This window comes from Uloborus diversus, chromosome 3, assembly GCF_026930045.1.
Source record: "Uloborus diversus isolate 005 chromosome 3, Udiv.v.3.1, whole genome shotgun sequence".
In the NCBI taxonomy this organism is placed as follows: domain Eukaryota; kingdom Metazoa; phylum Arthropoda; class Arachnida; order Araneae; family Uloboridae; genus Uloborus; species Uloborus diversus.
The window spans coordinates 84,607,331-84,623,397 of record NC_072733.1 but is presented as its reverse complement, the minus strand read 5'-3'; the positions used below and the strand labels follow the sequence as shown (position 1 = coordinate 84,623,397).

At 32.5% G+C, this 16,067-nt stretch overlaps 1 protein-coding gene across 1 annotated transcript in view; it reads right to left on the bottom strand.

Annotated features, from left to right (window-relative positions):
• Nucleotides 1-16,067, bottom strand: part of LOC129218831 (polycomb group RING finger protein 3-like) — a 92,519-nt gene that overhangs the window by 63,545 nt on the left and 12,907 nt on the right.

Here is a 16,067-nt window from a genome sequence, read left to right as displayed (position 1 = left end):
TTTATTTATTTATTTTTATTTGTTTATTTATTTATTCTTTTTTTTTTGCATAATTACCTACATTTAAGTATTTCAAATAGAACTAAAAAAAAAAAATAATAGCGGCTGAATCTTTCCACATTTTGTTGTTATTGATAATTTATTGGCAAAGTGCTTCGTCAATAGTTTGGAGAGCTTGTCATAAAATATAGGTCATTGAAGCTTTCTCTTAAAACAAATTGAAAATTTTGTCAAAAATACTCAACAAAATTTAAAGAGACAGGTGCCTGCAGAGATCCCCCCCCCCCCAAAAAAAAAATATTTTTTATAAACAAGCATTTTGTTTTTAAGCAGTCTTGAATTGTCAAGTCGTGAAAGAAAGAGCGAATCAAGTGACAAAAAGGCTTTTCAATGGTAATTTTCTACAATTTTTTATAACAAACTATAAGAATATAGGAAATATAGGACAATTTCAAAAATATAGGAAATATAGGACACTTTTGATGCTTTTTTTGAAAATATAGGAAATATAGGACTACTTCTATCCCTGAGTTTTAAAACCAATTTCATTAAGCAACGCTTAAAATTGACAACTAAAATTGTGATCAGAAAAAATTGTGATCAGAAATAGCTAGGGGTTGGTGGGTCCCACGGACCACTGATTTTTTTATGGTGGTCCGAGGCAAGTTTCACTGGTCTGGGACCAGCAGTAATGTCTAACGCTACTTATATATTAACACGTGTTTAAAAAGTCGGATAATGTAATCAGTCTTTGTTTAAACTGTTATCACTTTTCCATAAATTTTCAATATTTTTCTCTTTTATGTTCCTCGATTAACATTAATACAATGACAAACCTTCTGTGTGGCATTTTGTGGTTTCAAACAGCAATGCAATCTTTCTCTAGAAAAGTAACAACAGGGAAGTTTGTTTTTAGTGACCAAAGATTTCTAAAGATACCTTTTGTTTGCACATGCAAAACATTCAGTCGGACATGTTGCTGATGGTGAGCTCTTCCTACTAAGAGAGAATTAATGTACTTTCCGGTGAATCAAGTTCTCTTCTTATCAGTACAGCATAAGAAATTTTCTTCTTGCCCAGAAACACTACAAACCTCATTTTAAACGGTCAAAAATGCAAGCAGTGGAGAAAAATGCAATGATTCAACCATCAATGAAAAAGTTGACATTTTAAAGCGTTTTGACAATTTAAACATATGAATCAAAGAAATACTGCAGCGCAGCTAAAAATTTCTCAGCCATTATTTCTTAAATTACAAAACATTTGTGACGAGATTGAAAACAGACAAAAGCTAAATAAAAGTTTAAACAACAAGCGAAACCATGCTGGAAAAGATGTTGAATTTGAATTTGCTTTGAAACTGATTTACGAATGTCAGGGAAAATGATATGCGAGTAAATGTTCCATTAATGCAGCGAAAAACAGAAGATTTTGCTTGAAAAATGGGCAAAAAAGACGTTGAAACATTGGCCAGATGGTTTAATTGATGGTAAAAACTTTTTCCTTTCTGCTAATTTAGTAGTTTGTAATTTAAAACTGTGTTTACTTGACTCATTGCTATTTTCATTTGTAGTTGTAAAAATGAATGCTTCTTAATTAGAAAAAGTTATCATGTTGTGTCCTGGTTTCTTTTCGGTTATTGATATTAATTGGTTATCGTTATCAAATTGTAAATTTTATTTGTCCTGAAGTGATCACATTAAGCGGCGCCTACAGTATTTATTTTTGATTTTCTTTTTTACTACTAGTCGGCTTATTTGCTCAACAACTTGCGGAAAAACATCATCTACTGCCATAAAACATTTTTAAAACATAAAAAAAAAAGATTAATTAAAGACAGAAATAAATAAAATGATTAGTTTTCAATAAAAGTACTTGAAACACTTTACTATTTACAAACAGTGAATTAACATTTTTGATAAGGTTAGGAACTATTTATTTGTACACTACACTTCTGCTCAAATTAGAATGCTGCTTTTTAAAAGACCTAAAAAGGTTTCGTAATACTAATTTTTTAAAGAACCGACTACTTAATGTCTGCCGATGTTAAAAGAAATTAAACAAGGAGATTGGTAAAAGAGTAAAATAAATTTTGTTTAAATGATTTAGACATAAATAACACTGTGGCATCCTAGCCCCGTTCAAAATGCTACTGACACCATACTGGCAGATAAGATTCTTATGCAAAATGATCCTCTGAATTCTCATACACCTTCCCCCCCCCCCATGATCCCCGCTTTTGGGAAATAGCATTTGTCATTTTTTTCCAGTTTTTCACAGCTTCACAGCCATTAATTTTATTTGGAGGGGAAGGGAGAATTATACTAAATCAATAACATTCTTCTGTTGGGATAGAGAAGCAAAAAGTTCAAAAGCAAGAATATCTGTAGCTTTTTTTTCTAGGTGTTTATTTAACATTTTTTTTAGTATAATACCAGAGTATTGGCCACATGCCCAAAAAAATTTTCACATAGTAAAAAAAAAAAAAAAAACCTTGGAAACACTGCACGAGTCAAACTCTACAAAACTTCAATAAGAAAATTTCTTGTATTATTCATATTTATTTAAGAGTTACAGTCAATCACAAATATAATTAAAATTAAAAATGGAACTAAATATGCTTATAATATAGTAGGGGAATGCAGGGAAAATTAAGATGGCTCATCTTTTTCAAAATGAACAAATCGGAAATTGGTTTTGGAAACTACAGCATGTAAAGAAAAAACATTCTATTTAAAATAAAACTTGCGTTGAAACAGAATTTTTTATTTTTGGTAGTAAATTTGAGTCTTTGAAAAAATGGAGATTTTTCACTTTTTTTTCATGGGGCAAGTGAAAAATAAAATATATTTCTAAATGAAATATTTTCTATTCAATATGCTTTATATGATTTATAAACATATTTTCGATCGAAAGAATTACTAAATAAAAGGTTGAATGAATAAATGAATAATAAAATGAATAAATCAATATCTGAAGAAAAATAAATGAGCGAGTAAAAGAATGAACGCATAAGTGAATGAATGAATAAATGAGTGAATTACTCAATGAAGGAATGTAAATGAACTAATAAATGAAAACGTAAGTGATTTGCATTAAATGATGGAGTGAGTAAATGAAACAAACTATTTCACTTTGCCCCGTACTTGAATTTAAAATCCAAATAAGCATAATATTAGTTAAAAAAATTAATACTGCATTGATTATTAGGAGGTCTCAATTAATATTTAAAATGTTAACAACTATAAGTTTATCATTTTATAGTAACAAAAATGATTTGACTTACGACAAAATATTACAATATGAGTATCATTTTTTAAAAATTGCCTGTATCACCAAATGCTTTAATCTTCGGCAGTATTTTTTCCTGACTGGAAAAGACTATATACACAGTCCAGTCACATTAATGTGACCACCATGTACTTTCCACGTCAGAGTTAAATAACCAATCACAGGAGGCAGGTGGCATTGAGTGCAGTTGAGCGTATAATAAAGGGCTTGTGAAGGCTTCGGAAAACATTTCAATCGTTGGCGTAATGCAGAAACGAAACGATTTATCCAACGTCCAAAAGGGCATGATCATAGGCTTTCGGGCCAAGGGTGGAAGCATTTCCGAAACCGCTGAGTTTGTGAACTGTTCGCGTGCCGCCGTGGTAAAAGTGTACTGTGCATGGCAAAATGGGACTGTCCAAAATCAGCGACATGGCAAATGTGGTGCACCACGGGCCATAGATGACAGAGGCGAACAACGGTTGCGGAGATACGTTCGGGCAGATAGACGGGCTACCGTTGAGCAACTGACCACCAAAATGAACCAAGGGGCTACCAAAAGTGTCACCCAAACTACTAATCAGCGAACATTGCTGCGTCTTGGCCTCCAAAGCAGACGCCTGGTTCGTGCATCTACGCTGACTAATGTTCATCGACGACAAAGGCTAGACTTTGCACGCCAGTACAGCAGCTGGACGTCCACTGAGTGGCGACAGGTAGCGTTTTCAGATGAATCGCGTTTTATGTTCCATCCGACAGATGGACGTTGGCGTATAAGGCATGAAACCTCTGAAAGGAACCACCCTGCAACCATTGCCAGTACGGTCCAAGCTGGAGGCGGGAGCATTATGGTGTGGGAAATGTTTTCTTGGCATTCTCTGGGTTCACTGATCATTGTGGAAGGCACGATGGATCAATACAAGTACGCATCTGTCCTTGTGGACCATGTCCACCCCTACATGCGCATTGTTTTTCCTCAGGATGATGGCATCTTCCAGCAGGACAATGCGAGGTGCCACACAGCTGCCAGTGTACGTGCGTGGTTCGAAGAGCACCAGGATGAGTTTACCGTCCTCCCCTGGCCAGCAAACACACCTGACTTAAACCCAATCGAGCATCTGTGGAACCATCTCGATCGAGTTGTTCGTGCCATGGATCCTCAACCGCGTAATCTAGCACAGCTGGCCACGGCATTAGAGTCAGCATGGTTCAACATCCCAGAGAATACCTTCAGGGACCTAAGTGACTCTCTTCCTGCACGCCTCGCAGCAGTCGGCTCTGCGAAAGGTGGTTATTCTGACTTTTGACAGATGGTCGCATTAATGTGACTGGACTGTGTATATGCAACTACAGTCGACTCCCACTACAACGCGATCCGACTTACGTGAACTTTTCACGAGTAACGAATTTTAGAGCTAACGCAAATTTTTCGCCCACAACATGAATTTTTTTAGAAGGAAGTATCAGCTTCGTTATTGGCTACTAAATATTGATTTTGTGAATGTTATTACGTCCCTTTGAGCATCACTGACAGTCAAAGTTCCCACGCCAAACTAGTCTAGTGCATCAAATAACCATAATGGCACCAGAGGACCGTTAACGGACCCTTCACAAAAATCCGATCAACCAAAACGGACCTTTCTCAAAATCCCGATCAAACAAAACGGACCTTTCACAAAATCCCGATCAAACAAAACAGACCCTTCACAAAATTCTGATAAACAAGATCGGATCTTTCACAAATTGTTTATTGAAAGAACAAATTTGAAAGCAAAATAACGCATATTTCTGTGTATAAACCGATAATTTTTGGATTTTTTTAAAAGTCAAATCAGAGGGATCAGCTTATAAAAAATCGGCTAATTTTGAAAAAAAAAAAAAAGAAAATCGGCACTCTTGCGATGTTCCTGCAAGCGATAAATAATTGCTACTGCCAAATAAATATAATGGTTGTTTGTTTTATCACACCTAATTAGCAGCGGTGTTGCTGTAAACTTTTCTGATAAGGCATTGGTAAGCACTTTTCTCAGCTCATGATTTAATAAACAATAATAATATATATCTGCGAAATGAACTTAGAACTGCTAAGTGATAGTAAGGGTGGGGGGAAAATATGATCGCTTCAGATAGGGTTACCAACTTTAAAATTATCACCACTTAGCATCTGGCATTGAACCTTTATAATGACTTGATTAGAAAATATTCTCATCATTTTACCAGATGGTCAATATTTGCGTTTTTACGGTGCGGTGTGGTGCGATGTTTAATTGTTATTTTGGGAGAAAATTATATGGGTTTTGATTTTTCGATACTAACAAGGATGATTAACTTTAAATAAACTCTTTTAATTACCGTTTTTTTTTTCTCTAGATGTCTACATTTTGAAAAATGCAATCTTTTAACATCCGATATGAGAATCATATTTTGTTCTTTTTTCAAGCTAATTTCGCTTTATTAGGATGCAAATAAATGAAAAGTCTATTTCTGTTAGAACTCACATTTCAAGTTTTAAAAGCAAAATTCCATTTTCTGTTATGAGTCAAAAATTAAAATGCTGAATAGATGGTTTATTTTATTTATTTATTTTTTTTGCGTCAACTGTGTCCACCACAGATATTAATGAAATGTTTATCATAGGACTCTAAAATGCAATTTTAAAATAATTTTATCAAAAATATTTCTTTTACAAGCCGTTTTTATACCTTTGATGCCTTCACTTTGAGAATTGCGATTTCTTTGCATCCGCTATGGGAATCCGATTTTTCGAATTTTTGATGATATTAACGCTTTGTTAAGAGGTAAACAATTAAAACATCTTTTTATTTTTGTTAAAATCTTGGAATTTATAAGTTTTAAACGAAATTCTGTGCTTTTTAAGAGTGTCTTGGGTAAAAAAGTTAAATGCTGAACCCCCTATTCTGAATTTTATTTTATTTATTTATTTTTTTTGTTACAATTATTTTAAATACTGTACAGAAATATTTCTAGTATAATATATTTCTGTACAGTATTTAAAGTAATTGTAAAAAAAAAAGGTAGATAAATATTGATACTTGAGAGAGCGATGCCCCCCCCCCCCCGCCAAATATCAGAAAAACACTCCAGAATGATTTTCTCGAAATAGAAGAGGAAAACACTTTAAGTTTAATTGATGCAGTTTGTGCCATCTCTAAATTCCAAAACTTCGTTTTAACAAAAAAAAATTTTTTTTGCGAAATTTTTTGATTTTTCACAAAATTAATTCATTTTTCACAAAATTATTTGATTTTTCACAAAAAACGGACCCAGTAAAAAATCCTGGACAGACCCCTGCCTTAGTATCACCTTCATCTAAAGTTTGAAAATGTGAAGAAAAAGAAAGTTTCTGATAAAAAAGTTGAAAAAGGCTAAGATTCTCGATATGCTTGGACAATTACAAAACGTCGAAGGTAGCATGACAATAAGTATGAGTGAATCTTCCATATGTACAATTAAAAGTCAAAACAAAAAGATGTCTGTAAAAGTTTAGAACTTAGTTTCAATATTGAAGCTTGCAGAGCAGTCTAGCGAAGTAAAAATCATGAAAATGGAAGCTACGCGCGTTCTTGCATTGTGGATTAATAAAAAGATCAGGTAGAGGAGATGTAGCCACAAATTGAAACGTTTTAAATAAAAGGTGAAGCATATTTAAAAATGTATTAGATAATAATGATCTGATCTTGGAGCATAAATCATCACTAGTATCCTCATTTTTTAACTCCTAAATATTGCTACTGTATCTACTGTACAGTACTATTTTTGCATCATTTTAATTTTACTGCATGCAGTACGTACCGTGTTGTTTTATTTTATATCTTTTATTCCCATTGGTCATTCATTTTGTGCATCTTAAGTATTTCATGTTGAATAAGTTTTTTATTTTTTAAATATAGTAAAAGTTCAGTTCTTTATGGAAGAAACTGTAATGATTAAGGAATGCTTTGGAGCAGTTTGAGGGGTGTTTATAAGTGCCAAAAAGTATTTGGTATGCTTTTAAAAAATTGTATGCATATATTTTTCCACAACGCAAATTTTCAACTTACGCAAAACTACTGCAAAAAACCTCTATTTTTGCAACCGCTAGTCCTAGATGCATACTTCCAATTGCAAAAATGTTCGAAATCAGATGCAGAGTTAAGATTTTGAATGCTTGAAGCGAAAATAAAACCAAGTTAAAAAGTACAAATTTAACTTTTTATACTGGCTCTACGTCCCTTAACTTATATTTAGGGAAATAATCTCTAGTTTCACAAAACATTTTAAATCATATTGGATTTTTTTGAAAATGACCAAATGATTAACTCTTTTTACATTAATTTTTCAACAAAACCTTGTAAAGTGGACCAACTGCCCAGTTCACGGGGTACGTTGCTCCACCTCACATGGCACATTGAACCACATTACGCAAACTACTTCCATTCAATAAGAAGCCTATAGATGTTGTTTACATTGATTTTCAAAAAGCTTTCGATAAGGTACCACATGTTGCTCTACTTAGCAAATTAGCTGATATAGGAATAGGAGGGAAAACTTTCATTTGAATAAAAAACTGGCTGACCGGAAGGAAACAAAGGGTAGTTGTAAGGGGAAATTATTCTAATTGGAGTGAGGTTTTAAGCGGGGTTTCTCAAGGATCAGCGTTAGGGCCTGTTTTGTTCAATGTTTTGATGAACGATATTTATAAAAATATTTCTGGGAACGTGAATTGTTTTGCTGATGATGTCAAAGTTATGGGGAGTGTAGAAAATGAAGAACAAGCAAATCAGCTGCAAGAGGATCTAGATCATATTACGGAGTGGGCTGATAAATGGGGTATGGCTGTTAATGTTGGGAAATGTCAAGTGCTACGTTTAGGGCATGGAAATAAGTGTACAAGTTATTATTTGCAAGGTTCAGTCATTAGTCAGGCAGAAAAAGTTACTGATCTGGGCGTCTTAATAAGTCAGGATTTAAAGTTCAGCCAACACAGTGCAGCATAGCCAATAAGATGCTTGAGTTTATCAATAGATCTATTTCAAACAAATCTAAAGAAGTTCTTCTGCCCTTATATAGAAGTTTGGTAAGACCTCATTGGGAGTATGCTGTTCAGTTTTGGTCTCCTTATCTTAAGAAAGATATTAATGTATTGGAAAGGGTTCAAAGGTGGGCTACAAGGCTAATAAATGGACTTTCTCATTTAGACTATGATTCCAGGCTTAGAAGGCTAAAAATGTACACTCTTGAGCAAAGAAGAGGCCGAGAGGACATGATTCAGTTGTTTAAATTTATTAAAATGAAAAATGTTACGGAGCTGAAGTTTAGCACTGAAAACAGGACAAGGGGTCATTGTTTTAAGCTATTTAAATATCAGGTTAACATGGATATTAGGAAAAATTATTATTATAGCAGGGTAGTGGAACCTTGGAACAGGTTACCCGAAGAGGTGGTAACGAGCAAGGGAGTAGATAGTTTTAAGAGGGCCATTGATCTTCATTGGGGATTGTAAATTGACTAGGACCAGTCTAGCTGGGCCCAGAGCCTGTTGCTGGTCGTCACTTTTGTATTTGTTATAATTTTTGTGATAAATATTATCCAATGCAGTAAATAACTCTTCTCTTTTGTGTGTAGAATGAAAAACAAATTTTAAGGATCAATATAATATATTAGAGTACTTTTAATTGATAAACCATCTTTAATTAAGAAAAAGCAATAAGCATTCACCATTAGTACAGAATTATTTTTTAAAGATGAAAAGAAAAAATTATTAAATAATCATGAGGATATTAATGCAGATTAAAGTTAACAAAAGATGCGTTTTAAACAATATTTGGAAATATAAAAGTGCTACTTCCTTGAGCAGATACTGTGTTCAGGAAGAATAAGTTAGATATCATTCTCAGCAATCTTGATGAAACCCATTAAAAAAATTAAGTTGTCAGTTTACTAAAAATTACTCAGCACTACTGAAAAAACACTTTCTACTTAAAGCTTTAAAACACATTTTTGGGCTACCTTGATCGCGTAAAATGAAATGATAAGGTTCGCCCCCCCCCCTCAATATTCTATCTTCTTTTATCTTAAGTTATTAATTCAAACACTGTGGAGAACCCTCCCCTAGTATTTGTTTTCCTTGACCATTTGAATTTTTTTTACTATACACTAGATGCATTTTTTTTTGTTAAAAATACATTTTAGTGGCCTTTCTCCAGTTAGGAACAGGGGAGCCCACTAAGGGGGGGGGGGGGGGTTATGTCACAGACTGCACCATTGAAATTTTTAGGTGGGGGGCTGTTTTCAGGGGGTATTTTTGTCATTTTTAGAGGAGGGCTCTTTGCGATATTTAGGGGGGTGCGTCCTTGCCCTTAAGGGGGAGTGGGCAGTAAAAATGCTATAAAAATACTTTTTGTTACCTGAATTCCACTTGTTATTTTATTATTACTATTTCATTCTTTTTAATACCGAGAATGTTTTTTTTCTTTCTTTTTTTTGTTCATCACTAAATTAAAATTGGCTGCCTTAGTTCGGCAGTCTTCCCTGGCGACGGCCCTGCCTTGATACGTTCATTGTTCACTACAAACTAGAATCAAATATTAGTTCCTTAGAAGGTCCTGGGCAGTTACGCAACAAAGTTATCTTATTAGCCGATGAATTTACCAACACACACACAAAAAAAAAAACCATCTTATTACTCATAGCCTGAGTTTATAGAATATTTTTCTTTTTTAAATTTGTTACCATTATTTTTTTTTGCTGCGATTTTCTTAAGTCGTTGAGAAATATACTGGATTTTTATGATATTGTATTGACATTTTTATTTGAATAATCAGAAAAAAGAAAGAAAAGAAAATCATGGATTTATTTTTATACTATTCAATCGCAAAATTCAAAGCAGCCCAAACAGAGGTCGCACACCGGGCAAGCCGGCCCCTGTTCCTAAATAAGAGTTTATGTTAAAAAAGGCACGTTTGACATAATTCAATGTTTTAGCTAATGAAAAGAATATTTGATGCACTAAAAAAGTAGATGTTGATACAGGAAAGTAGGCTCTTCTAACAGAACTAAGCTTTATAATGTAAGCTTTTCTAAACAGGACTTCTTGTTCACCATCTGACTAATAGAATTTAGACGTGGATGTGGCTAAGATTAAAAAAAATTTAATTAAAACTTTACTAATGGACAATTCCATGAAAAGTGAAAGTGGGAAAATAAAAATTTCATATTGCAATAATGTTGCTATATATTATGTATCATTGTAAAGCTTATGCATATTTTCAGAACAGTGCATTGGTTCTTTGATAAAAGTTAAATAATGTATGTTTTTCCTAATTGGAAGTATCGTATTCAAGTCTTCATAACAATCAGAAAAAATACCATATTTTCAAATGCTTATTTCTAATAGCTAAATAAAAATGAACAAATTTAACTGCAGTACAGTTTAAACTATTAACATGATACTATAATAGCATGCATTTATTTTATTTTATTTATTTATTTATTTATTTTTTTGCAAAATAAAATCATGCAGTTTAAATTTTAAAAAAAAATTAAGATTAATGTCAAGTCAGTAACAAAAAAAAAATAGCAAAAGTTGTCATTACTTCCTAAAAAATCAAAATTAACACAAATCCTTTATTGTCCTTTTAGCAATTCAAATTGTTTACCATAGTTTAAAACATTACAACTTCCATAGTTTTAAAAAAATGGCGGTACAGACGTAACATTTTTTTGTTTCAGATATAACAAAAAGCAGTACGTTACGTCCATAACACATGTATATTTCCAATTAAATAGAAAAAAAAGTACAGGATGAGCAATGAAAATATAGAGGATAACATGTAATATGATATAAAAAAAACTTTTGGTGTATTCTGATTTTCAAATTTTTATAAATGTTAGTAGATACTTAATTTAATTTTTTAAAATTATTAAAATACACATGTGTTCCTCTCAATGTAAGACCTCCAAATCTTGCAATAAATTCAATTAGTGTTAATAATTGTACACTAGCAATTAATGCTCAATAACTTGCATATATATAAATATTCTAGAAGGAAAGTTCCTTATTTTCTCAAACTTTGCTTCATCAATGCACTAAATTTCAAGAGTGAAAAAAAAAAAAAAAAAAAATATGACACAACAAAATCCAAAGCATTTTTTGTGTAATTATGATTAATTAAGTTTTTTTTTTCAAATTTATATTACACATATTAATTGTAGTTTCTCTTCAAACTTCTAACATTCTGACAGCAGAGCCAAATTGGTCAAAAATTAACTTTGATATAAGAATTTGTCCTGTTGTGTAGTACTTTAAACCAAAGTCACTGAGTTAATTTATTGTTATTTACTCTCTGCTTTCTCTGCATTCGTGGTACTAATTAAAAAGCATTTTACTAAAACAGTAAAAAATTAATGTTTAGATTGCTGGTTCATTGATGCACAAAATATTTTATTGCTTTAAAACATTAATTTAAAACCATATAATTAGATTAGGGTTTAAAGTACTAAGAATTAAACTAGTTACATCTGATCTCCCCACATAAAGCTCATCTCTACTTTTGCCTCTTAGGCAAATATTGGCCAAAATTTCTGTGGACAGTTATGACTTTTTTTTTTTTTTTGGCTTTTAATAAAAACTTGCCAATTCTAAAAAGGAACGATCAAAATCAATGACGACTGTTCAATTTTTAAAGAAGTTTGACTTTGGAACATATTTGGTGAGATAGAGAAAATGATTCTCAAACTGCAAAAGTACCACCAAAGCCTGTCACATATTCATGGGAAAAAACAAATTTACCAGAGTTATGAATGTAGAAGTTCCCCCCCCCCCCATGTTCATATTATAAATTGGTACCAGATGTGATAACCCCCCCCCCCCCCCCATTGGCGACATCCGATTTTTTGCACAAAATTGAAATATTTTTCTCGCCAATGAGGCGATAATTTTTTAAGCATGGCATCCCTGGAAAAACTAACCTGTGTTTGGCAACCCGAAGGCAATCTTAGATCTGTTCAAACTTGTTTACTTTTTAGTGGTTCCACGTTAGATAATACATTCTTTTCTTTTCGTGCAATATATCTTATGGGAAAGCTTATTTTGTGCTGGTTTAAACTCAGTAGTTGTGTTTTGATGAATAAATATTAGAAAATGCCAGTTTCTTCAAACTTAAGCATTTATTAAGAGTAAAATCCAACTTGGGGTGTGTCTTGTTTCAGCCTGAGTGTGAGGATTTATACAGTAAAAACGTAAGTTTTTCTTTTTTTAGAATTAAAAAAAAAAAAAAAAACTCGCTTCCGAAATTCTTTATGTTTTTACAAAATCTTGAGGGTTTCTTATAGTTTTTAATTTTATGTTGACTGCATGTAAATTTTTTTTACAAAAATAGTACGGTTATTTTATTTTAAAAGTTAAATTCCTATCGATGCCAAGAACTATTCAGGCATATTCTGTAAATAAGCCTCCTTTAGGTACTGAATTTCTGAAAATAAATTGACTCTAGCATTTTATAAAAATATGAGGGTGTTATTTTATGAAAATATAGATTTTTTTGGTATGTATTTTGAAAGCATTTCTGGATAACAAATTAACGCATTTTTGTATTTTTGTATTGTTTAATAGTTGCGATGTTCTATCGAGACTATTTTACTTTTCATACATCGATATTCGAATAACTAAGCGTTTTTTTTTTTTTTGGCTGAAATAGTAATACTTTGGGGATGTTTTCCACTTTAAACATCTCATATTGAATCGCTTTGCTCTTTTTCAGTAGAGTATGAGAAAAGTTTTTGTTCGATGAAATGCATGTTGGAAAATAGGTTTTATTTCTATTGGAACATATTTCGTTGGTGAGCTGTGATAGTAATTTGTTAATTTAAGCATTTTAAATACCTTCTAGTAATTTTTCTTTGTGTACAAAAACTTTCTAGTTTCTGGTATTTTTGAAGCAAATATTCACGATGTTTTTTTCTGTGGTTTTATGTTGTTTAATATATATATTGTGCTCTGAAGTGCTTTGATCATGTTTTTTTATCTGAATTTTTCCTGTTGGCGCTAAAAAAGCATCGCTAATGATGTATGACACATGTTGTCACACATCGTTTTCTTGGCGCCAACAGGAAAAAGTTGCCAAGGGTTGGGGTATATGACATTAGTTCCTATAAATTTAAAAAATTAATTCATAACTGGATGATTTCACACTTCTTTTGCTTTATTTCCCGTGGGATAATTTCACTTCTTACTATGGTGTGCCAATTTATATTTTACATATTTATTTACATGGTGGTATCTCCCGAAATCTTAAAACACTATTAAGGAAAACTTAAAAAGTCAAAATAAGGTGTTGATCTATTCCATTACACTTTCTAAGCAAAAATTGATAGTATATCTATGATTTATATAATTTTTACATTGAAAATACCATTGTTGAAAAAATAAATATTGAAAATATCAAAAAATCATCATATATTCAAAATAAATATCGGATATATATTGTGATATATATAAACGAACCCTGGCTGTGGGTGAGTTATTCTCATCACACGGACTTTTATTTCTTTTGGAACTATATTGCGGCACCTAGACGAATTGGTTTAGGCTGACGTTTCACTAGGACTTTTGGAAAATTAATAAGTATTTAAGCACCAGAAACTCAGGCTATTATGGGCAATTTTTTACTTGTATACCTGTGCTGAAAGTACTTTCTAAAAGCGGTATTCTATCAACTTATGAATTGAAAAAGAGTACCCAATTGGATGCTCCATTGTATTCAAGAAATGAGATGAAGAAACACACATACACAATCAACGAAGAATAGCATGTTATAATGCTGCAATGAATATGATGCTGTAAAATGGAACAGCAGTACTGCTGCAGCAGTTCCAAGCAATTAAGTATTCAGGACATCATGTGGATTGGGCAGTAAATAAGGTGCTTCTGAGAAAAATAAAATAATTGCTCCCATGTCATAGTTATTGAAACATATAGCAAGTGCATCTGTGGGGTAGACCTTTTTGATTAGTAGATGAATAGAGTATTAGAAATTGTACAAAAAAAAATGTGGTGGTCACTTTTTTCTTGGGCAATTCGTGCGAAGTGCTGTAAAAGAATGGCCGAATGTACCAAAATCTTTGAAACTATGATTCACTATTCATCCTGATACGATTCTAATGTGCATAAATATTCAGTTTTATTATTTTTTAAATGTAATTACATTTTTTAGTTATAGATTGTTTTAAGTTCATATTTCATAAAATTTTATTTTACAAACTAGCCGCCTGCGGCGACCAGCTGGTCCGCCTTTTTACGCCAAGGATGCCGCCTTCGGCGGCTGCTTAAATAAATTTCGTGGCGGTATCAATCAATCTATATCTATACTATTATTAATTTGAATAGAATAATTTCTAGACCTTACCGTTTTCCCGGTAAGTGCGCCACACACACACACAAACATCTTATTTCATCATAGCCGCCTGCGGCGACCAGCTGGTTCGCCTTCTTACGCCATTCGCCATTCTATGCAGGCAGCCACCTACGGCGGCTGTTTGGCTAACTTGTCATTTACCTTTTTACTTCAAGTTTGCCGCCTTCGGCGGCTGTTTAAATAAATTTGACAGCAGTATTAATCAATCCATCTCTATCTTTTTTTGTGCCATTCACATTTTTAAGCCAAGATTGCCGCCTTCGGCGGCTATCTACCCTTACAATCTATCTCTTAATTTTCTTATCCATATCTATTTATTTTAACCTCCCCCCCCCCATTTCCTAATAAAAACAAAGATCACTCAAAAAATCGCTTTTTTTTTAAAATTCAAGTAGAGCAAAAAAAAAAGTTATCCCCAAAATTCCCCGTTGTGTGCAAAAAGTAGCGTTTGACAAAGAAAAAAAATCTTGCTGTTTTTATTGAAATAAATGCGCACAACTATGAAATGTTGTCTAATATAGATACAGCAAAACGTCCAGTTTGGGCGGGGGGGGGGGGGGATGGAAAAACAAATAAATGCAATCCCTAAATAAAACAAAAAAAAGGAAAGAAAAAAAGCAAGCACTGCCGGAAAAACACGTGGTCATCACTTCATAAAATGTAGGAGTAAACTATATAGGTAAAAAAAAAAGATTAACATTTGTTTGCGATTAAGATTCCATCCTAAATATCGAATCGAAATCCAAATAGTGACGTCAGAGACATAAAAGATTGAAGAACGCTTTTTTTCGACCGTGGAAAGACGTGATGTGTTCAGCATTAAAAAAATTGTAAAAAAAAAACTATTGCATATTTTTAAGAACTTTTTTCTTTTGAAGAGGGCGAAATGTTCTTACTATTACCGACTTAAATTTTAGAAATGAGGCTTTGATACTTCTCGCAGGATGATATTAGAAAAAAATAAAACCCAGGAAAGAATGCAAATTAAAGGTTTTTTCAAAAATTCATAAAAAATACAAAAACTGCTCTATCTTTAAAATGTTTTTGTTCATCATATTTAAAATTAAATTTCCGACACTATAGTACAAAAAATATTCGTCTGGCGCGATTGGTTCGGGGTCTGAGAGGTTAAAAGTACTAAAAAGTGCTAAAAATCACATAAAACATTAAATAACTTTTTTTCTAATTAAAATATCAAAAATCGAAGCCCGAGGTGCACAATTTCAGCAAAAACTACACCTGTACACCAAATTTCATCTTTCTAGGCCTTACCGTTTTCCCGGGATGCGCGCCACACACACACACACCTTATTTTATATGTATAGATTAAACAAAAAAATTTTTGTTTTGAATAAATGAAATTTTATTTAGAAAACTCATTTA